This window comes from Saimiri boliviensis, chromosome 10, assembly GCF_048565385.1.
Source record: "Saimiri boliviensis isolate mSaiBol1 chromosome 10, mSaiBol1.pri, whole genome shotgun sequence".
NCBI classification, from domain to species: domain Eukaryota; kingdom Metazoa; phylum Chordata; class Mammalia; order Primates; family Cebidae; genus Saimiri; species Saimiri boliviensis.
The window spans coordinates 42644418-42667434 of record NC_133458.1 but is presented as its reverse complement, the minus strand read 5'-3'; the positions used below and the strand labels follow the sequence as shown (position 1 = coordinate 42667434).

At 35.2% G+C, this 23017-nt stretch overlaps 1 protein-coding gene across 11 annotated transcripts in view; it reads left to right on the top strand.

Moving 5' to 3' along the window:
• Window positions 1–23017, top strand: part of FOXP2 (forkhead box P2) — a 596515-nt gene that overhangs the window by 155194 nt on the left and 418304 nt on the right. For 8 of the 11 annotated variants that reach the window (XM_074379189.1, XM_074379182.1, XM_074379195.1 and 5 more), the window contains exon 3: window positions 22769–22861. The exons of 1 other annotated variant lie outside the window; for it this stretch is intronic. The gene's annotated coding sequence lies outside the window, so the exon portion shown is untranslated. Of the gene's footprint in view, window positions 1–12701; window positions 12822–15485; window positions 15548–22768; window positions 22862–23017 lie in introns of all 11 variants that reach the window. 2 more of the 11 variants (XM_074379183.1, XM_074379185.1) reach the window with 2 other exon arrangements.

The window sequence follows — 23017 nt, the reverse complement described above, 5'->3', positions numbered from 1 at the left end:
TTGTTTCATATAATTATCTGACATATTTATATTTTATATGTACAGAATTTAGATCAGTAGAACAATAAATTCACAAAATATGGGTAGAAACTATGGAATGCCTTTTCCATGAAAATATTAAAAAGGCATTGTTTTGTTATATATTTTTTGTTTGTTTCTTAAAGAAGGTATTTTTTATTTCATAGTATCATGTGCATCATGATGTGAGGGGTTGCTATGGGGATTATTTCAATCATTTATTATTCTATTTAAATTAGAGAAGAAAATTGCTTAATGATAGCTCTAACATCTATATCTAGTTGTGCTATACCGATTCTTGAAAATATTTTCTAAAAAATAACCTGATCTAAAGGTTTAAACTTTTCTTCTCTGGCAATAATGACTTTTATTCATTTCCACTTCCTTTAAAGTTGGATTTTTTTCTTTAAATTTTATTTGGATAACTGATTATTCAGTTAATCAAGTCTGTTAAGTGAATATTTATATCACTGTTAACACCATTTCAATATTTATTTTGTTTCTACATTTAATATTTAAGATGCTTATAGGTTATTTTTCAGTGTGTTATTGATAACACTTTCATGTTTTTTGTATTAATCAGATAAAGATCTCAGATATTTCAAGATTGAACCTGTTTGACTCCCTCCATAGGGCTTTATTATTTTGTTAAATGAATAATGGAAAATAGATAAAATGTGATTTGTGAATCTGAGATATTTAATTCTTCTGGATTTCTAATTCTTAGACTATTTTTAGAATCCATTACCACACTAAGCACTTATTGAGTGTTCATTTTTACTAGCATTATAAATGCAAAGATAAAACATATAAAAAACATTCTCTGTCTTCTAGGAGCTTTCATTCTAATTTAGGAGAAAAGGATGTTTTTATTCCTGTCTCTTTTTGTATGCTCATTCAGTAAGAGTTCTTTAAATATCTACTGTAAGTATGCTAGGCAGAGATGAGGCTATAAGTTATGCATAATAATTTCTGCCTTCAAGGAGTCAAAATCCAGGTAAGGAAAGGATTGACTATGTTAATTACTATTATGTAAAAATACTGAATTTAATACATGCACAAATCTATGGAATTATGGAAGGCTAAGGAATTAATTCTGTTGGGCAGAATAATAGAAAGCTCTACAGATGATATTGCATAAAGATTGGTCTTCATATGGGTAATATTTTTACTAGCATAGATGGTTGAGAAAGGCATTTTAGGCCATGTTAACATTGTGAACACACATCTAAAAATGTGTGAAAACATGGTGAACTCAAGGATTATGAGAATTCTTATGTGGTTATAATGTTGAGTACATAGGGAGATGATGGGAAATAAAACAAAAAAAACGATTTGGAGACATGTAAAAATTTTTATTTTATTATACAGGTAATGGAAAGCAATTAATGGATTGTGAGTAGGGAATAACATAATTAAATTATCTCTATTATCATATGCCCAATCCAAATCATCTATATTATTTTCATTACTGCCCTCCCTGCTTCCATCCTTGCCCTCAATTGAAATCATGTCCATTCTTGAAGTCTTCTAGTGACCTATTTAACACAGCATAAACATTTTGTCTTCCAATTTATACATAGTCCTTTGGACTTCTGTTTGCCTCTCCAGCATTACTTATTAGCCTCTCCCTGACCCATTAAGCTTCAGTTATGGAGTGGGGAATATCTGAAGGCAGAAGAGCTATTGAATACTATTAATTTAGATGAAAGTTCGTGTGAGGCTGAAGGAGAATCATGGCAGTGGGGCTAGAATAAAAGGAGATAACTTGAAAAATATAGCCTATAGGTTTGAAAGGAAAAAGAAAAATATATGAAATGTGACTTATATGAAAGATGTTTAAATCTAGAAACATGATTTTCTAGAAAAAAAAAATGATGGCCTAATTAATAAGCTTAGGGAAGTTCATACAAACACTTAGTTGATAAAGGGAAAATTATACCAATTCGGTAGTTCACAATTTCTTCTACATTTTGTCTCTGTCATCTCCATCTCCAATTCATAAAAGTTTGCATTGAATATACAATTTGACCATATCCCCATAACCATTCTTTTTTCCAAGGACCCTATGAGGAAGGAGTACTCATAACTATTATTAATTGGACTAGTGATTATCCTTTAGGATTTACAACTAGGACACAGAATGTCAATATTTTTGTTGCCAGAACCCTTATAGTATGAAATTGGGAACCAAGGGCTCTTTTAATCCACTTACTTTGTGGACAAAAGTTACTAGAAAGTTTCTCACTAGAATGTTTCTCTCTAGAAAGAAGTATATAAAATATATACAAAGAAATAGACATCAAAGAAAGAACAGACTTCTCTCTCACACTTCTTGAGGTATAGCACCATTCCTGTCTCTGAATTCTTCTAAGTCTTCCTTTGTGCTTTAGCCCAAGCTGGTTTCCTCTACTTATAAGTAGAAATGTCCTGCCTAATGCAGTTGGGCTTGGATTTGTTAAATCTGAAGTTCTGATAGGATTCCTAGATGGGGATACCTAGCACTTACATAGAATTAATAGGTCTAGGACTCAAAAGATGATCCCGTCCTGAGTTATTCAGATTCAGATTCTATTCACTTTTATCAAGCACCTTCTGCAGGGTAGATGTTGTGTCAGTCATTTTTGTATTTATCCATACTACATTGTATTGATTATCTGAATGTCTTAGGGAATTGAGGTGAGTCGAGTATGTGCTAGATGTGGCTAGGACTAGAGATGGGCTAATTATTGGGTCTGAATGCTTTGATCACGACTCTTCGAAGCAATCAAAACTAGGGTGAGATAACACAGCATACGGAAGATAATGTTTTTAGCCATGAGCCAGAAAAAAAAAAAAGAACAAGAAGAAAGGTCGAAGTTTAAGGGAAAGAGAGGAATAATAAAGAGGTATGGAGTTCCCAATCAGGGACTAGACAGAAACAAGGTCGAAGCATGTGTGAGTTTGAAATAAGAGCCCAGGTTGATTGCCCTGAACATCTTTGTATGCCTTTAGTTGCTTCTGTGCTCTAGCTAGTGCATCGAGTGTGAGTGATATTTTTAGTGGGAGGAGGAGGTTGCTATTGAGAATGGGATCATTTTTGGCACTACATTTTAAACCAATTTTTCTTGGCTTTCATGAAAGCGCTAAGACTTTATATTTGTGTCTTACTACTTTCTGATTTTAAATTGTTTGTCCATGTATTCTCTTGAGATTTTTAAAGATTATGTTGTGTAAAATAATATTTTCATTCCCTTTCCAAGTTGGGTTGTGAAGGATCTACAGAAAATAATGCTGTGTTTCATTATTTATTTCTGATTTTCTTGGAAATTTCTCTTGGGGGGTGTGTGTGAGAGAGAGAGATTCTCAGGAAAGATTCTTCTGATATGTTTGAACAACCATAAGAATGCTACTAGGGCATTTTGAGTTTAATGAGCCAAAAGAAGTCAGATGAAGTGTGACCATCCAGGACAAGGTAACAAGCATGACTTTTGTTGGTTTTGTTTTCGTTTTTGTGTTGTAGGAGATGGTGAGACTAGAATAACTGAAAAGTTTTATAGGTTATTCTTTTTCATATAATGAGTTTTCATAGTACATGGTTTCTTTGTCTCTGGAATGTTTTCTATATAGCCATGATGTTTTCTATTTCTAAGAAGTATAATGCACAGCATTTTTGTTTTTAATATATTCTAACATTTATTTTTTAAAGTAAAATTTTTGTTTTAGGTTTACAAAAATTTATGAAGATAATATGAACAGTTTCTGTATGCCTACCCACTCAGTTTACCTATTATTAATATATGACTTTAGTATGGCATATTTGTCATGATAAATGATCTAGTCTTGGTGATTTACTATCAATATATTGCTAGTATATATTTGTCACAATAAATGAGCTGATTTTGTTACATTGCTATAAACTCAGTTCCAAACTTTATTCACAGTATGTTACCTTTTGCCTAATGTCCTTTTTCTGGATACCACATCATCCAGGATACCAAATTAATTTTAGTGATCATGTCTTCTTAAGCTCCTCTTGGCTGCAGAGTTATGATTACCCTCTTACCCCCAGAATTGTTTTGAGAATATCGGTAATTTTTAACTGAGAGCATTTTTGGTTTTTGTTCTTCCTGTGGGGTGTTTGTGTGTGTGTATGATGTTGTCAATATTGTACACTATTTTGAATGTTAGTGAGTGTGGTATATTTTATAAAACATAAGGATTTTGATACAGATTATTTATTTAACTTTATTATATCTTTATACCATATTTCTATTTATCAGATATTTTTGTTCTTAATAAAGTTGATGTATATAAGTACTGATATACTAATACTGGCATGTTAAATACTTCCCAAAGACTTGTGTTTCTGTCAGTTTTTCCTTGCATTTCTAATAGTGTTTTCTTTATATATAAATTCTATTTTATTCATTTTATAAAGCTTCATAATCATTTTTTCATAATAGATTATCCCTTTTTTCTATCTTCTTGGTCCAGTTTAAGATTTCTTCCCTTTATTTCGATTTGCCTAATATTGCCATCTTTGCTCTCTTTTTACTCTGCAAAGTGAATTCCACAGTGCCTTGAACATAATTGATGCTCAAATATTTAGAGAGTGAATAAATGAATACATGCATATTTATACCTATTCATAAGAAGAATGAGAAAAATAGAAGATGAATGTGGGAAACACTTCAGCAGTTTTTTGTGGTACTGCCAGCTATTTTAGCATATATGAAATATGTGGAAGCTTTCCTCCTATCTTCCAAAGCCTCACATACTTTCACAAAACATACTCACTTTTAAAGTAGAGGAAGCTGTGAGTATCTACATACCCAACTTAACATGTGCAATATCCAACATTATGTGAAAGAAATAGAGGGATAGTAATGTTATATCATAGCTTTTTGTTTGACACTTACAATATGAATATTGTTAGTGGTTCATTTACTTGGCATTGAGTTTCCTCATTGCTTTTTCAAATTAATTTATCTCAGATTATTCATAGAACTGAATATGCCATGTATCAAAAGAGTTTTGTAACTGAAAGATTTTTTTCGTTTTCATGTTTATAAGACTTGCATGTGTGTTTGTGAATGTGCACTTGTGAATTTTCTAAGTGTATACAATTTATTCAATTAAAAAGGACAGGAAAAAATTTTAGGTTCTAAAATTTGTATTATTTTCTTGTGTATTTCATTTTCTGAAATACACTTGTACAAAACTGTTCTAAAGGATTATTGTATAAGAAATTGTAAGAATTATTCAAGAACAAATATGAACTATATAGAGATAGGATATAAAAGTGATTGTTCTCTGGAATTAGAAGGTGGTATCAAGATGATTTGACAACTTACTGAACATTTCTACACAGTTACAGTGACATGATGGATTTGAAATACTGGAAGTGGAAGCCAAAGTTGCTTCCAGTCATATAAAATGATATACAGCATCTTTGTATGTATGATATTCAGAAACAAGCTATAAAGAATATTCTTAGTTAATCAAGTTTAAAATTTTTTTTTGTAAAGATAAAATACTACTTTAAGAGCAGTTTTCAAAGGAGGCTTTTAATCAGTTTATTTAACAAATACTTATCTAACTAAGTCTGGGCTAGTGATAAAGTAGTGAACAAAACAAAATCATTTTCATCCAACTTAAAATCTTGGACTTATTTAATAATGTACTTTTCTAATGAGACCTCCACGTTTTAGAGGAAACATAGACTCTTTTTTAGTTGCAACCTTTAAATCATGAAGAAAAGCCAAGGAAACATAAAGTAAAAGAAGTTATATTTGTTGATTTATTGGCCAGATACTTTACAGGGCCTTATATATGTTATTTCTCACTACAAACTTAGGGAGTTTTGGAATTTATGGACTATTAGGTACATATTATGGATTAGTAAACTAATATTCAAATAGTCCTAGGTAACTAACTCATTCATTTTATTCAATAAATATTTATTGAGCATTTACAGTGTAGTAGGCATGGTTCTAATCATGAAGGATTCAGGTCACACAATTTATAAGCTTCAATGCCTGGTCTCAAATCCTTGTCTTACTACCAAAGCTTATGCCTTTTGCAAGATGCCTTTTAGAATCCCTTGTTAAGTCAATTGTCTTTATAATTAGCTTCTTTTGTAAAGGTAGGCAGAGTCACCAGATACTTGAGAAGAAAATGTGCAGTGGACTGTTAACTACACTTTCTTTAAGGTTTTCCAAGGCTTATTTATTTTTTAATTGTGGTGGACTATATTGTATCACATAGAATTGTCTTTGCAGAACTATATTTTAATATTTCACATTTTTTTTTTCTCTCCAAATGCCTTATGTTGAAAAGGCAAGTTTGGAGTCTGCATTTCATTTAAAGTTGTTTCTAGGTATCATTTTTTTAGTCTTGATCACTGTGTTTTATAAAATAATCTCATGATAAATTATTCTGTAACTTTATAGCTACAGCTTTGCTCAGACAGAATTTTAGACATAGTATTCTTCTATATCTTCCTTATGTAGTGTGTAATACAGATTTTGTTCTTATTATATATTTTTTATCTATGAATATATTCCAGAAACTTGCAAATCTGTACCCCAGATATTATTTTAAGCTCTTCACTTGAGTATTTCATTATCTCCCTATTAATACATATCTCTAACACCTTGATATTTCACAGACATTTAAAATTCAATCTAGTAAAAGAGTTCATCATTATCATCTTTTATACCAATTCAGACAGATGGGTGCTAACCTCCTTTTTTTTTTTTTAAACACACTTGTGACAAAATCCTATTCTACTTCCTTTAGATGTCTTCTATCCCTCCTTTCTCTTTACTACCCCTTTTGTTTCTCCTTTAGTGAATCACAATTACTCTTTAGTAGTATTTGTCTAACTGGCACATGGTCTTCTCCTTGAAACCTTTCTGGAGTCCTAGAATGAATGGCAGTGTTCTGTCCACTGAGCATGGTTTTGATGTAGTATTTATCAAATGTAATGGATTTCTTGTTTTGCATATTTATAGTCCACTCCTGGGCTAGAAGTTCTTTTAGGATAGAGGGATTAGCTTTGCAAGCATCACGTAGTATCCAGCACATAAAAATACAACAGTAGTATGAATAAAGAGTTTTTCTTAAAATCTTTTTAGAAGTACCTGGATATATTATTCCAGGTTCTCCAGAGAAAGCAAACTAATAGGGGAAACACATACAGGTAAACATGTGCATACACATGTGTGAACACATACACACAGGCACACACACAGGTGAGAAATTGATTATTTAAAAAATTGCCTTACAGAATTATGGAGGCTAAAACATTTAAGATCTTTTGATAGTGTCATGCCATCCTAATCTGAGGACCTGAGAACCAGGAGAGCCAATGGTGTAAATTGCAGTCTCCAGTGGTCTAAGTTACAGTCTGAATCTGAAGGCAGGAGAAGACCAATGTCCCAGCTTCAAGACAAGCAGAGAGAAGGGAGAGAGAGAGAGAATTTTTTCTTGTTCAGCTATTTATTCTTTTCAGCCTTTAATGGATTAGGTAAGGCACATCCACATTGAGGAGATCCTCTCTTTTACCCAGTCTGTCAATTCAGATGTTAATCTCATCCAGACAACCCTCACAGACGTACCTGGAAATAATGTTTAACCAAGTATCTGGGCACCTCATGGCCCAGTAAAGTTGACACTTAGTAAAAGTAACCATCACAATGAGAGAAAAAAAAATATTCAAATTGAAAAAAACCTCAATATGTGTTAATTTAGACTATAGTTTCTTTGTGTCTGGAAAATCTGATCTGCACCATTTAGTTTTGAATGTGTACATTTTTATTACTATTGGTTATATAACTGAGTTTTAAAGATAAATATTCATAACAATATAAGACTGAAGAGAAGGAAAATAATTACAGAGGACTCTTATTTTTTAGTTTTATTCTTGTCTTTAGGAGAGGTCGCAGCTATGTGGAGTTGACTGTTTAGTAGACTTATTGAAATTAGTAGTAGCTGAAAGTTAATGTAATACTTATTTTATGCCAGGCATTGTTCTAGGCACATTACGTGTATTTACTGTTTTTATCCTCACAGCAGCTAAATGAGGTTAATATTGTCATTAATTATTATTATTTCCAGTTTACAATGAGTAACTAAACCACAGAGGGGTTGAGTATTTTTTCCAGACAACTGGTACATGATGGAACCAGGATTCATACTTAACACTGATTTGTCATTCAGAAGTATTTACTGTTCTTATCTTGTGTTCCACATACTCTTTTTGGCATAGCAGATATAGTAATGAACACCACAAAGTCCCTGCTCTGTGGAACTCATGTTTTATTATATGTATAGAATGTCAAATACTATTATGCTCAGTGATGAACTGAAATTCAGAGTAAGGGGGAAAAGTAATGCCTAGTTTGGGGAAGAGTATTTATCATTTTATATAAAGTAACCAAGGAAGGTCTTTCAGTTTTATTATTTTATTTTATTTTATGTTTGGGGTACATGTGCAGGACGTGCAGATTTGTTACATAGGTAAATATGTGCCATGGTGGTTTGCTGCACCTATCAACCCATCACCTAGGTATTACGCCCAACGTGCATTAGCTATTTTTTCTGATGCTCTTCTTCTACCTGTTCCCCCCAACATGCCCCGGCATATGTTGTTTCCCTCCCTGTGTCCATGTGTTCTCATTGTTCAGTTCCCACTTGTAAGTGAGAACATGTATGTTTGGTTTTCTGTTCCTGTGTTAGTTTGCTGAAGATAATGGCTTCCAGCTCCATCCATGCCCCTGCAAAGGACATGATCTCTTTCCTTTTTATGTCTGCACAGTATTATGTGGTGTATATGTATCACATTTTCTTTATGCAGTCTATCATTGATGGACATTTGGGTTGATTACATGTCTTTGCTATTGTGAATAGTGCTGCAATTAATGTGTACATGGATGAATCATTATAATAGGATGATTTATATTCCTTAGGGTATATACCCAATAATGAGATTGCTGGGCCAAATGGTATTTCTAGTTCTAGATCTTTGAGGAATCACCACACTCTGTTCCACAGTGGTTGAACTAATTTACATTCCCATTGACAGTGTAAAAGTGTTCCTATTTCTCCACAGCCTCACCAGCAGGCTCTTGTTTCTTGACATTTTAATAATCGCCATTCAGATGACGTGAGATGGTATTTTTTTTTCTTTTTTGAGACAGAGTTTCACTCTCGCTGCCCAGGCTGGAGTGCAATGGTGTGATCTTGGCTCACTGCAACCTCTGCCTCCCTGGTTCAAGCAATTCTCCTACTTCTGTCTCCCAAGTAGATGGGATTGCAGTCATGCGCTACCATGCCTGGCTAATTTTTTTGTATTTTTTTTTTTTTTTTTTGGTAGCGATGGGGTTTCTCCATGTTGGTCAGGCTGTTCTCAAACTCCTGACCTCAGATGATTTGCCCGCCTTGACCTCACAAAGTGCTGGGATTACAAGTGTGAGCCACCACACCTGGCCAAGATGGTATCTTTCTTGTAGTTTTTATTTGCTCTTCTATAATGATCAGTGATGTTGAGCCTTTTTTTATGTGCTCGTTGGCTACAAAAATGTCCTCTTTTGAGAACTGTCTGTTCATTTCCTTGCCTACTTTTTAATGGGGTTGTTTGTTTTTATCTTGTAAATTTGCTTAAGTTTCTTGCAGACTCTGGATATTAGGCCTTTTTCAGATGGATATTTTGCAAAAATTTTCTCCCATTCTGTAGGTTGGCTGTTCACTCTGATGATAATTTCTTTTGCTGTGCAGAAACTCTTTAGTTTATTAGATCCCATTTGTCAGTTTTTGCTTTTGTTGCAATTGCTTTTGACCTATTCAGGGAGAACTACAAAACCTGCTCAAGGAAATCAGAGAGGACACAAATGAATGGAAAGACATTCCATGTTCATGGATAGAAAGAATCAGTATAACGAAAATGGCCATACTGCCCAAAGTAATTTATATCTTCAGTGTTATTCCTATTAAACTACCATTGACATTCTTCACATAATCAGAAATACCTATTTTAAAAACTCATATGGAACCAAAAAAGAGCCCATGTAGCCAAAATTATACTAAGCAAAAATATCAAAGCTGGAGGCATCATGTTGTCTGACTTCAAAGTATACTATAAGACTACAGTAAACTAAATAGCATGGTACTGGTACAAAAACAGACACATAAATGGAACAGAATAAAGAACTCAGTAGTAAGACAGCACTTCTACAACCATCTGATCTTTGACAAACCTGACACTAACAAGCAATGGGGAGAGGACTCCCTATTTAATAAATGGTGCTGGGAGAACTGGCTAGCCATATGCAGAAGATTGAAACTGGATCTTTTCCTCATACCTTATACAAAAAATAACTCAAGATGGATTAAAGACTTAAATGTAAAACCCAAATATAAAAACCCTAGAAAAAAATCCAGGCAATACCATTCAGGACATAGGCACAGGCAAAGATTTCATAATGAAAACATCAAAAGAAGACCTTTCTAATAAAGTCATTTTTGAGCAGAGGCATTAAGGAAGTGAGCAAACCATGTACACTGTTACCTTGGAGAAAAAATTATTTCAGGGAAATCTTCCAGTAAGTGCAGATTCCTTTACACGGGAACATGTGTATGCTTAAGGAACAACAAAGGGACCAGGGAGTAAGACAAAGAGGAGTAGCAGGAAATGAAGCCAGAGAGATAGAGAAGGGTCAAATTCTATGAGAATTTCTAGACAATTATAAGCGCTTTGTTTTTTAACCTCCAATTTAAAAAAAGCTGTTAGAGGAATTTAGAAAGAGAGTTTTTAAACATGATCTTGCCTCTGTTTTAACAAAATCATGTTGGCTGCTGTGTTGAGAATAGATGATGGGATCAAGGGCAAAACCAGAAAGACTAGGAAGCTATGACAGTAGTACACATTAGAAATGATGGCAGCTTGGATCTAGTTGGTAGTGGTACAGGTAATGGTGGATGGTAATTCAAGAAGTTGAATTCTGGATATATTCTGAAGTTATAAAAACAGGATTTACTTTTGGGTAATGTGTCTTAATCCCTACATTATACTGGGGTGTTTGGTGGGTATTCTGTGATTGGTTAATGTTACTATTCAAAGCAGGAGAAGATGGTTAGGAGTTGACCAATTATGTCAACTATCTGGTGACAAAGAAAAATAATATACGATCACCTCTTATAGAGTACAGGATTCTAGCTGTTGTCTTGGCTAATCTCAGAGTTTTGGAATGGCCCAGGTACACCAGAACTTTATGACAGAATGAAACAAAGGCTCTCAAAAGAGCAATAAGGACATTGTAGGTATTCATCTCCTGAAATTAAACAAACAAAAAACACTACCAGTAATTTTACTTATCATAACTATTCATTTTACTGTCACAACATTTTAAAACATTACCAGCCTTATAGCAGTGCTTCTGACAAATTATTATATATATATATATATTTTGACATTGTCTTTTTTCAGGTTGAATGCAAAGAACTTTTCTGTCTTAAAACATCAGGAACATTAAATAGTAGACTAGCTGAAGAATGTCTAGAGAGTTTCATTTATATGAACATGAATTATAATGTTTTACAGTGCTTAGGCTGTGATGAAGTTTAAGGTTCCATGGTAGGCAGAGAAAACCTGGGTAAACTATTAATAGTTTAGCATCTCTATTTCCTATGGGGATGTGTATTTCCACTTGTAGAGGAGAATATTATAGTCTTATTTAGTATAAAATTCATATATTGTAGAAGAGTATGTTAGAGGTCCCAGTTGGGCTTTTCTTGAATTTATTATCTTACAAAGTCAAATACAGATGCATCTTTCATAAAAGGAATAAGCTTATTCTAAAGTAATATCTGAGACTGTTCGATCAACTTACTATATTTTGATGACCATTTCAACTGATGAACAGTAGAAGTAGAATAGCTGGAAGAATACAAATGAGGTACAAAAATTATCGATGAAAAGCAACAGAATTTAAAACTCAAAATGCTTAACAAATAAATATTATAGGCAAACTGGTTCATAAAAAGGATAATTATTTTAAGGTATGTTAACTTTGTTTACACTGAAATAGGCTTTTAAAAAATTATGGGTCAATTATGTTTAGTGACCTAACATTTTAAAATAGATTAGTTACTAAGGTGAAAATTTCTTTAATTTCTCATAATATCATCTTTCATATTAAGTGGATCTTTGACTAGCATGACAGATATAGCCAGAGCTTAATGGTAATCAGAGAAAGATGTTTGAGTCTCAGAAGTATCTGCCAATTTCTTGTTAGTCCTTGTTTACAGAGTATATGACAGTTTTTGTGATATATGATTTCTCAATCATAAAACAAGCTTTTAGCAGGAGAAGAAAGTAAAATATGTGTTCGTGTTGGGAGAGGATTAATAGGGAAGATTGGATAGGAACGTATCAAGCAGAAGCAATGATAATAGCTGGTAATATGACATTGTGAAAAAAGATAAATCTCAATATACAAAATTGTTAAATGATACACTTATTAATTACGGGTTTTTCTGTTAGTAATCTTGGGGCAATGAATTCTAAATTGTCACTCATAAGATTAGGCATAATACATTTTAGAAAGATTTCTCTCTGTGGTAGGTTGCAAAAATGTCTAGAAGTTCTTTCCATCCTTGAATGTATGTTTTTGACGGTGGTTTGTTTTGTTTTGAGACAGAGTCTTGCTGTGTTGCCCAGGCTGGAGTGCAATGGTGCCATTTCTGCTCCCTGCAACCTCCGCCTCCCAGGTCCAAGCAGGTCTCTTGCCTCAGCCTTCCAAGTAGCTGTGATTAGGGAGGTGAGTGCCACCAGGCCCTGCTAATTTTTGTGTTTTTAGTAGAGATGGAGTTTCACCACATTGGCCAGGCTGATCTTGAATTTCTGACCTCAGGTGATCCACCTGTATTGGCCTCCCAAAATGCTGGGATTACAGACCTAAGCCACTGTGCTCAGCATTTTTTTTTTAAATAATAATAATGTGACTTTGCAGCTCTTCCCAGTCTATTTCTACATTCCCTTGAATCAGGGATGGCCTTGTGAGTTAATTGACTGATGGAATATATTAGAAATGACATTAGCTCAGAAAATAGTAAAGTGCGCCAACTGAAAATTACAAATTTGAAAACCGTCTGCTACCATAATCGATTGGTGGGTCTTAGTAAGTTATTAGTGGCAAGTTACTTTTTCTTTTGAAGACAGCTTCATAAAATTGTCTAAGAAATTGTAATACCATAAATTAGCCTTGGATGACTCTTTTAAAAAATATTATCCTGAATGGACCATAGCCCTGACATAAATTTTCTAGCCTACTATTTTGTTAGATTTTTAGAATATTGAAACAAACATTTTCTTTTAATAGTTTAAGAGCAAAAAAACACATGAATGACTAAGGACTTTTTACTTTCTGGTTTTCAAAGTTTTATACAAACACACGCGCGCGTGCACACACACACATACCCTTCATATTTCAGTTTATTCTTCTTAATTTATGATAAGGTCAGGCATCCTTTGAATAATGTATCAGATATAAACCAGTGAATATGTTAGTGGTTAGAGCTGCACAGGTAAGTGTATAGAATGGCATTAAAAAAACTATTCCCAAGCAATTAACTGAACACATAAAAAAAGAAATTAATGAGTGGGTGGAAGAAGAGCTGCATATTTTTGACAATAAAACAATAGGAGACGGTTTTAGTTTGGTTCATGAAACAAAAAGCTGAATGTGTGTATAAGATTGCTATCTCTACAGATGGTGTACAAGCTATGTGTATCCGTTAGAGAGAAATGAAGTTCCCTTTTGTTTGATATACAATTGTTGTTGTATGCTATTAGGTAAATTTTGATGCACTTTCAATAAAAAGAACTATTAGTGAATTAATGTTTATAAGTCTTTCTGAGGTCATCAAATGAAAGGTGTCATCTAAGTGTAAAATGGTAGTATTGTGGTAGTTCCCATGGCAAGGGTAACTTTCCCGCCTGACATGAACTCACTAATAAAAATAAGTTGCAGGAAAGTTGCTATGATAACTTTACTTTTTGCATTTTCCAATCTAAAATGTTTCAAGCTGACACTTCAATATTATATAAATATTTTGTTTTTATTAACTAATTTACTTATATTACTTCTACATTCTTGTTCCTTGTGTATTTCATCGTATTTTGATTATCCAAGGAAAAGACTATTCATGTTTAAACTACGAGGATTTTTAACACTTTAAAAGTGTTTAAAAGATTAGCCTTCTTCCTCATTCAGCTGTCTTTGGAGTCAGAAAGCTCGAGTTAAATGTTGCCTCTCCTACAGTGTTATGTAAAACAAATTATTTCTCTCATAATCTGTCCTCTGTAAAATAAAATTGTAATAGAACCTATCATTATGTGAGGTTATTAGTATGGTGTCTGATGCATAGTAAGTACTCAGATCTAGCTAGTATAAAATGCATTATTTTCTATCCTTATAATAAGTGCATCTGCTGGGTGTGGTGGCTCACGCCTAAAATTCCAGCATTTTGGGAGGCTGAGGTGGTTGGATCATTTGAGGTCAGGAGTTTGAGACTAGCCTGGCCAATGTGGTGAAACACCACCTCTACTAAAAATACAAAAATTAGCCTCGTGTGGTGTGGCTGCGCATAATCCCAGCTACTGGATAGGCTGAGGTGGGAGAATTGGTTGAACCCAGGAGCCAGAGGTTGCAGTGAGCCAAGATTGTGCCATTATACTCCAGTCTTGGTGACAAGAGCAAGACTCTATCTCAAAAAAAAAAAAAATGCATCTAGGGCAGCTGTATTTGATAGAGCTTACTGTGATGATAGAAATATTTACTATATGGTCTGGGTATGGTGAATCATGCTTGTAATCCTAGCACTTTGGGAGGTGTAGGAGGCAGAATTGCTGGAGGCCAGAAGTTCAAGACCAGCCTGGGTAACATAGTGAGGCCACATCTTTACAAAAAAAAATTAAAAATTACCCAAGTGTGGTGGAATGTACCTGTAGTCACAGCTGCTTAGATGGCTGAGGTGGGAGGATTGCTTGAGCCAGGAGTTTGAGGCTTGCAGTGAGCTATGATCACACCATTGCACTTCAGCCTAGGTGACAGTACTAACTAAAAGGTACTATGCTTACTACTTAGGTGATAGGATCATTCATACCCCAAACCTCAGCATAACACAGTATGCCCAGTTAACAAACCTGTACATGTACCTCCTGAATCTAAAATAAAAGTTTTTTTAGAAGAAATGTTCACTATCTACATGGTTCACTATGGTAGCCATTAGCCACGCAGGTTTACTGAGTACTTGAAATCTGTCAAATAACTAGTTTTTAAGTTTGATTTAATTGTAACAAATTTAGATTTAAAGAATCATGTGTCTAGAATCTACCAGTATTGGACAGTGCAGATCTAGTGTAAAGCGACATTTCTTCTTTCCTTCCACTCACCTGAGAAACTATTTTATTTGCCTTCCAGTTAGAATATTGGAATTGTAACCTGTGGTGTTCTTTCATCCTTGGTGATCATGCACACTCATGGTAAATAAAATTTATTTTTAATTTTTTTTTCTTTAATTATCACTTTTCTTCTTACCTTAGTTTTATTTCTACGCTGGTATCTCCTCTCTGCCGAATTCCATAATGTCTGTTCAGTGCATTCCTCTGCTTGTTTTTCTTTTATCCAGTAATTCCCTACACTCTTAGCTAACCATTTTCATTTTAGCTCTGTTGCACAGTAAAGAAGGGTCTTTTCTTTTGCACAAATCTTCATATTTCTTTGACCTAATTTTCTCCCAGCCTCCCTGAAATCTTGCTCCATTGTCAATCTTTCTTAATATTTTCCTCATAACCAATTCTTTCATTCAATTTCAAATCTAAGGAATTGCTTACTATCCTTTCTTTTATGATCAGAGTGTGAAATGAGTTATCTTTGCTTATCCCAGAACCGTCTCATCTTCCATTTTCCCCTTAATTTCTCGAAATCTGGTCAACCACATACACTCCTTTATTATAGATCACTATTACTTCATGACTTGTTTTTCTTTTTTTTTCAATTGTCTTTTCCCCTGCCTCCTTCCCTCCTTCCCTCCCTCCCTCCCTCTCTCCTTTTCTCTTCTGTCCATCCCTTCCTCTCTTCATCCTTCCCTCCCTCCGTCTCTTTGTTTTTTGAGACCCAGTCTTGCTGTATTTCCCAGGCTGGTGTGTATTGGTATGTACATAGCTCACTCTAACCTTGAACCCCTGGGCTCAAATGATCCTCCCACCTCAGTCTCCCAAAGTACTGGGATTACAGGCATGAGCCACTCTGTGCCTGGTGGATGTTCTTTTCTTAATCGGTCCCGCCTTGAAATTATTCCTCCTTTGGCTTTCTATATCATCCTGCATTATCTCCTGATTCTTTGTAGTTGTTAAGGCTCCTCTAAAATGCTCTTATTTCTTTCTTGGAGCATTCTCCCCTGCAACAAAGAAAATATAAGCATTTTAAAGGAACCATAACAGTTATAAACACTCTGTAGGCCTCCAGCTGGTCTCTAGTCTGTGTTCCCAGGCTTCCTCACCTATTTATGTCCTAAATAAATCCTTCTAAAGTCAGCTCACAATTATATAACTTAATTTTAACAAAAACCTCTGTTTCAAAATCTGTAGCTCAGCCTTCGCTTTTAAAATCTGTAGCTTGGCCTTTAGTAACACTGGACATATTCTAGCTCTGTTTAGCTTCCTTACTATCACCTTTTTACTCTGCCACGTAGGAGTTATGAAAGTGTGTCTAGGCTGTCTCTAAGACCCTTTCAAGGTGGCTCTGAGATCAAAATTCTTTAATACTTTTATTAATATATTATTTGCCCTACTTCTCTTCACCCTTATTCTTGTATGATTATACAGTAGAGCTGTCCAGAAGCTGAATATGTTTGATGATGTCATTACTTTGATGCCTAATGGAATGTATACGTGATTTTTAAATTTCTCAGTTTAATATAGTAAGTACAGGTCATTCACAAGAACAGAAGTTTTTTTTTTTTTTTTTTTTTCATGAGAGGAGGAATTCTTATAATTTTTAAAAGTGTAAAGGTGACCTGAGAACAAAAGGTCTGACAACTTCTGTTGTAACCTACTGTTACTATGCCATTGTTGTTTTTACACAAATATACTCATGTTTCCCTACCTACCCCTATTTAAACAACTACACCTTAATGTCTGGGTCAGATACTTACTCCTTTATCAAGCCTTTCCTGATCTTCTCCTTCACCCGCAAGAGTGTGTGATCTTTCTTGTTTACAAATATTACCTGTAGTACTCTATTGGTACCTTTTAAAAATGATATTTACAATGTTAATCTAGTTGTGAATGTTTTAGGTTGTTTTTAAGTTACTATAAATATCTGAGACTAGGAAATTTATAAAGATAAGAGGTTTAATTGACTCACCATTCTCAGGCTGTGCAAGCATGGAACCAACATTGCTTGGCTTCTGGGGAGGCCTTAGGGAGTTTTACTTATGAGGGAAGGCAAAACAAGAGGAGGCCCCTCACATAGTGAAGGCAAGAGCAAGAGAGAGAGAGTGTGGGCAGGGGGAGGGGACATGCAACATTCTTTTAAATGACCAGATTGGATGAGAATTCACTCACTATGCCAGAACAGCATCAAGCCATGAAGGATCCTCCCACATGACCCAAGTACTTCCCACCAGGCCCTACCTCCAACATTGGGTATTACAATTGAACATGCGATTTGGGCAGGACAACCAACCTATATGATTCTGCCCTGGCCCCTCCCAAATCTTATGTCCTTCTTACATTGTAAAATACAATCATGCCAGCCAGGTGGGGTGGCTTCCGCCTGTAATCCCAGCACTTTGAGAGGCTAAGGCGGGTGGAACATGAGGTCAGGAGATCGAGACCAGCCTAACCAACATGGTGAAAACCTATCTCTACTAAAAACAGAAAAATTAGCTGGGTGTGGTGGTGCACCCCTGTAATCTCAGCTGCTGAGGAGGCCAAGGCAGGAGAATCGCTTGAACCCGGGAGGTGGAGGTTGCAGTGAGCTGACATTGTGCCACTGCACTCCAGCCTGGGTGACAGAGCAAGAACTCTATCTCAAATAAATAAATAAATAAATAAATAAAATACCACCATGCCTTTCCCAACAATCCCCTGAAGTCTTAACTCATTCCAGCATTAACTCAAAAGTCCAAAGTCTCATTGAGACAAGGCAAGTTCCTTCCACCTATGAGCCTGTAAAATTAAAAAAAAAAAAACAAAAAAACAAAAAACGAGTTATTTACTTTCAAGATACAATGGAGGTATAGCCATTGGGGAAATATTTCTATTCCAAAAGGAAGAAATAAGCCAAAAGAAAGGGGTTACAGGTCTCAGGCAAGTTTGAAACCCAGCAGAGCAGTCATTAAACCTGAAAGCTCCAAAATAATCTCCTTTGACTCCATGTCCCACATCCAGGGCACACTGGTACAAGTGGTGGACTCCCATGGCCTTGGGCAGCCCTTCCACTGTGACATTGTGGGGGTCAGCCCTTATGCTTGCTGTCACAGGTTTTTGAGTGCCTATGACTTTTCCAGGCCCAGGATGTAAGCTGCTGGTGGCTCTACCATTCTGGGATCTGGAGGATGGTGGTCCCCTTTCCACAGCTCCACTAGGCAGTGCCCTCGTGAGAACTCTGTGTTGGGCCTCCAACCCTACATTTCCCTTGGAATAACTCTAGTAGAGGTTCTCTGTGAGGGCTTTGCCCCTGCAGTAGGCTTCTGCATGGGCACCCAGGCTTTCTCAGACATCCTGTGAAATGTAGGTGGAGGCTGCCAAACCTCCTTAACTCTTGTACTCTGTGCACCCACAGGCTTAACACCATATGGAAGCTGGCAAGGATTATGGCTTGCCCCTTAATGTCAGCAGCCCAAGCTGTACCTGGGGTCCCCTGAGCTGAGTTTGAGTGGCCTGGTTGCCAGGAGCAGTGTCCTGAGGTTGTGCAGGGCGACAGGGGCACTTAACGCCCAAATTCATTCTCCTAAGTCTCAGTGCTAGTGATGGGAGAGGCTGCTGTGAAGGACTCTGAAATGCCTTAGTAGCCTTTTTTTTTTTTTTTCCATTACCTTGGATATTAGCGCTTGGCTCCTTTTTAGTTTTGCAAATCTTCATAGCAAGTGTTTGCTCCACAGCCTCCCGGAATTTCGTTCCTAAAAAAGCTTTCTTTCTCTGTCACATTGCTAGGCTACAAATTTTCTAACGTTTATACTCTGCTTCATGTTTAAATATAAATTCCAACTTAAAATTTATTTGCTTCTGTATCTGAGCATAGGTTGTTAGAAGCAGCCAGGTCCATCTTGAATGCTTTGCTGTTCAGAAATTTCTTCACCCAGATACCCTAAATCGTAAGTCTGAAGTTCAGACTTCCACAGATCCCTAGGGCATGAGCAGAATGTAGCCAAGCCCTTTGCTAAGGTTTAACGTGCATGACCTTTGCTGCAGCTCCCAGTGAGTTTCTCGTTTCCATCTAAAACCTGTCAGCCTAGATTTCACTGTCCATAACACTATTAGCATTTTGGTCACAACCATTTAACCAGTCTCTAAGAAGTTCCAAATTTTCCCTCATCTTCCTGTTTTCTTCTGAGCCCTCCAAACTCTTCCATCCTCTACCTATTACCCAGTTCCTAAGTCGCCTCCACATTTTCAGGTATCTTTCTAGCAGAATTCCTGGTGCCAATTTTCTCTCTTAGGTAGGTCTTGCTTTGCTATAGAGAAATACCTGAGACTGTATAATTCATAAAGAAAAGAGGTTTAATTGACTCATATTTCTGCAGACTTTAGAGGTAGCTTGGTGCTGGCATCACCTTGGCTTTTGGGAAGGCCTCAGGGAGCTTTTACTCATGATGAAAGGTGAAGTGGGAGCAGGCACTTCACATGGCAAAAGCAGGAGCAGGAGAGAGAGTTGGGGAGAAGTACCACACACTTATAAGCCATCAGATGTCATTAGAACTCACTCACTTAGGACAGCACCAAGATATGAGAGATCCATCCTTATGGCCCAAACACTCCTCAACAGGCCATACCTCCAACACTGGAGGCTACAATTCAACATGAAATGTTGGCGGGTCATCCAAACTGAAACAGGAGGATTACTGGATTTGTGTAATTCCTTGAATCAGTCACTATATAATTTTGGAGCTTTGTTATTTGCATGTATATTTTAGGCTAGGCACTCAGTATTTATTTGTTTGATGTATAAAATTGTTCACTTGTTCAGCTATTAATCCACTGAGCAAAAATTTATTTAGTGCCAACTGTGAGCTAAATGTTTGAAAGACCCTTGAGGAGCTTAAGGTCTTATAGTAGTGATTGAAATATAAACAAATTAGTGTTGTAATCGTCTTACAACTTGTTATAAAATGTTTGAATAGTGTTCATTGGAAGGAGGGAAAAAATCAAATGAGCAAATCTTCCTAAAGAAATGAGATATCAGAAAATTCTTTAGTGAAGAAGTTACTCGTAAAATGAAAATATTGCATGCCTCATATCCTTTCTGTAGAGCTTTCTATAAAGCATGCAGCCGGTAGACTTACTTGAGACTGAAAAACTTATCCTCTCAACCTTTCAGAATGCCAGCTTTCTAGCTCCTAAGGAAAGCAGCCTTTACTACGTTTTTTTTGTTGTTTTTTTTTTTGTTTTTTTTTTTTATTACCTTTCCTGCAAAAAGCTTATGAAGAACTTTTTGCAAGTCTTGCCAAATTCAAAGAACATCTTCTATCGCTTTCGGTTACTATTCTGTATTAGACTAAAAATACCTTTATTTTTTAATATTTACTCTTATGTGAATATGTTAATGTTTTTATTTTTAATTGTAGTAAAATATAACACAAAATGTATCACTTTAATCATTTTTAAGTGTATGGTTCAATATCATTACACACATTCACACTGTTGTGCAATTTTCCCCACCATCTCTCTCCAGAAATTTTTTCATCTTCCAAAACTGAAACACTGTACCCATTAAATAATAATATACTTCTTACTTCCTTCTGTCACAAGTCCCTAGAAACCACCATTCTTCATTCTGTATCCATGAATTTGACTGTTCTATGTGTTTCATATAAGTAGAATCATAATATTTGTCCTTTTGTGAGCTGGTTAATTTTACCCAGCATAATGTCTTCAAGGTTCATCCATGTAAACAAGCATCATGACATACCATATGTCAGAATTTCTTTGTTAAGGCCAAATAATATTCCATTGTATGACTATACCACATTTTATTTATCCATTTATCCTAGGTGGACATGAATACGTAAATTTTGATTATATTTTTTCATGTATGGAACTTATAATCAACTCAGCAAAGTGTACTTCAGGGCTACTTGATAGGACATGGAATTAAAATCATAATCTGATTATAAGTATTTTTGCCAAGGGAATTTGCTCATATACAGGATAATATTAGAACATGTTAGAATTAAGGAAAACATGAATTCAGACTACAAACTCAGATTAAGTACAAAAATGCTCAAATTTTGAAAACTACCACTCAAATATCTATACAAGTACTGTGTTAGACTTTCTTCTTTAAGAAAGATAGAGTATGTTGTAATATAGTGTATTAAGCAGTAGCATGGAAAGTTAGGACAGTAAGATCCTTTTTACTAGGGCTGTGAAGTGTTGTTTCTTTAGTGTGTTGTTAGTGCCACTCCTCACTCTGATTGGTGAAGTCTACACTCCTCACAGGCTAACATGAAGAAAATCAGTTATAGACTCTGAAAGCATCCATGAAAGACATAATCTCTATGCCAGTTGGTCACTCATTTTTGGTACTATGACTCTATGGCACTATTACAACTTTTAAAAAAAGAAGCAGAAATATGATAGGTAGGTTTACACACTGACTATATGTGCCTATGTGTGTGCGCGTATTTTCCAGTAATTGTTTCTGGGTTTCCTCTTCCTCAGATTAGTAGCACTAAATTATCACAGGCATTAAAAAGAAAGCCTTGCTTTTCCTGATAATATATTTTGTTAAATTTATATTTTAAAGGAACTACATTTTACAATCAAGAAAGTATCCTTCTTATTCGGAAAAATCAGATCAATTAAGTATTGAATAAAGAATCATATAAAGATAATAGTAGGCCAGAATGTTTACTGTATCTTAAATATCAGTCATAAAAGTTTTATTTTCCTGAGGCTAGATGAATATTTTATAAAGACATTTTCTTTGTTTTACTTGAAGAAATAATTTATAACTGAGTATTCTAGGTAAGTAAACAAATAGGGTCTTTATGCACAAGTTGCAGAGAGGTGTCAGACATACAGTTTGATACGGCTTAGAGCTTAGGGTACTCATGAGGGTATAGCTGAAGGCCAATATATAGCTGTAAATAAATGTAAATTGTCTAGAGGGTAGTTATATTGTTGATATTTTGAATAGAGATAGACAGAAAAAGAATTATTTGTGATTAAAATATCTTAAACATGAAAGTATTTTGCATTTCTAAAGAAAACTAAAGATTCTAAATGAAAAAGTGAAAGTGGTGAAGAGCTCTTTTGCCTTGTTTGTTGGTACATGCTATTCTTTAATTACATTTTGTGTTTGTTTTTAAGACAGGGTCTTGCTCTGCACCCAGGCTGTAGCACAGTGGCATGATCATGGCTCATTGCAGCTTTGAACTACTGAGCTTAAGCAATCCTCTTGTCACAGCCTCCTAAGTAGTTAGGGCCACAGGTACATGCCAACACACTCATCTAATTTTTATTTTTATTTTGTAGAGATTGGGTGTTGCTATGTTCCAGGCTGGTCTCGAAATCCTGGGCTCAAGTGATCCTCCCGCCTCAGCCTCCTAAACTGCTGCGATTAGAAATGTGAGCCAATGTGCCTGACCAACAGTTTTTATTTAATATATAAGTAACATGATCCTGTTTTGCTTGTTTAAAAATTTACCTTTATATTATTAAATTATGATTCTACTATTGTGAGTCTCTTAAAAGACTCAACACAATTCATCTTCTTGGTCATTC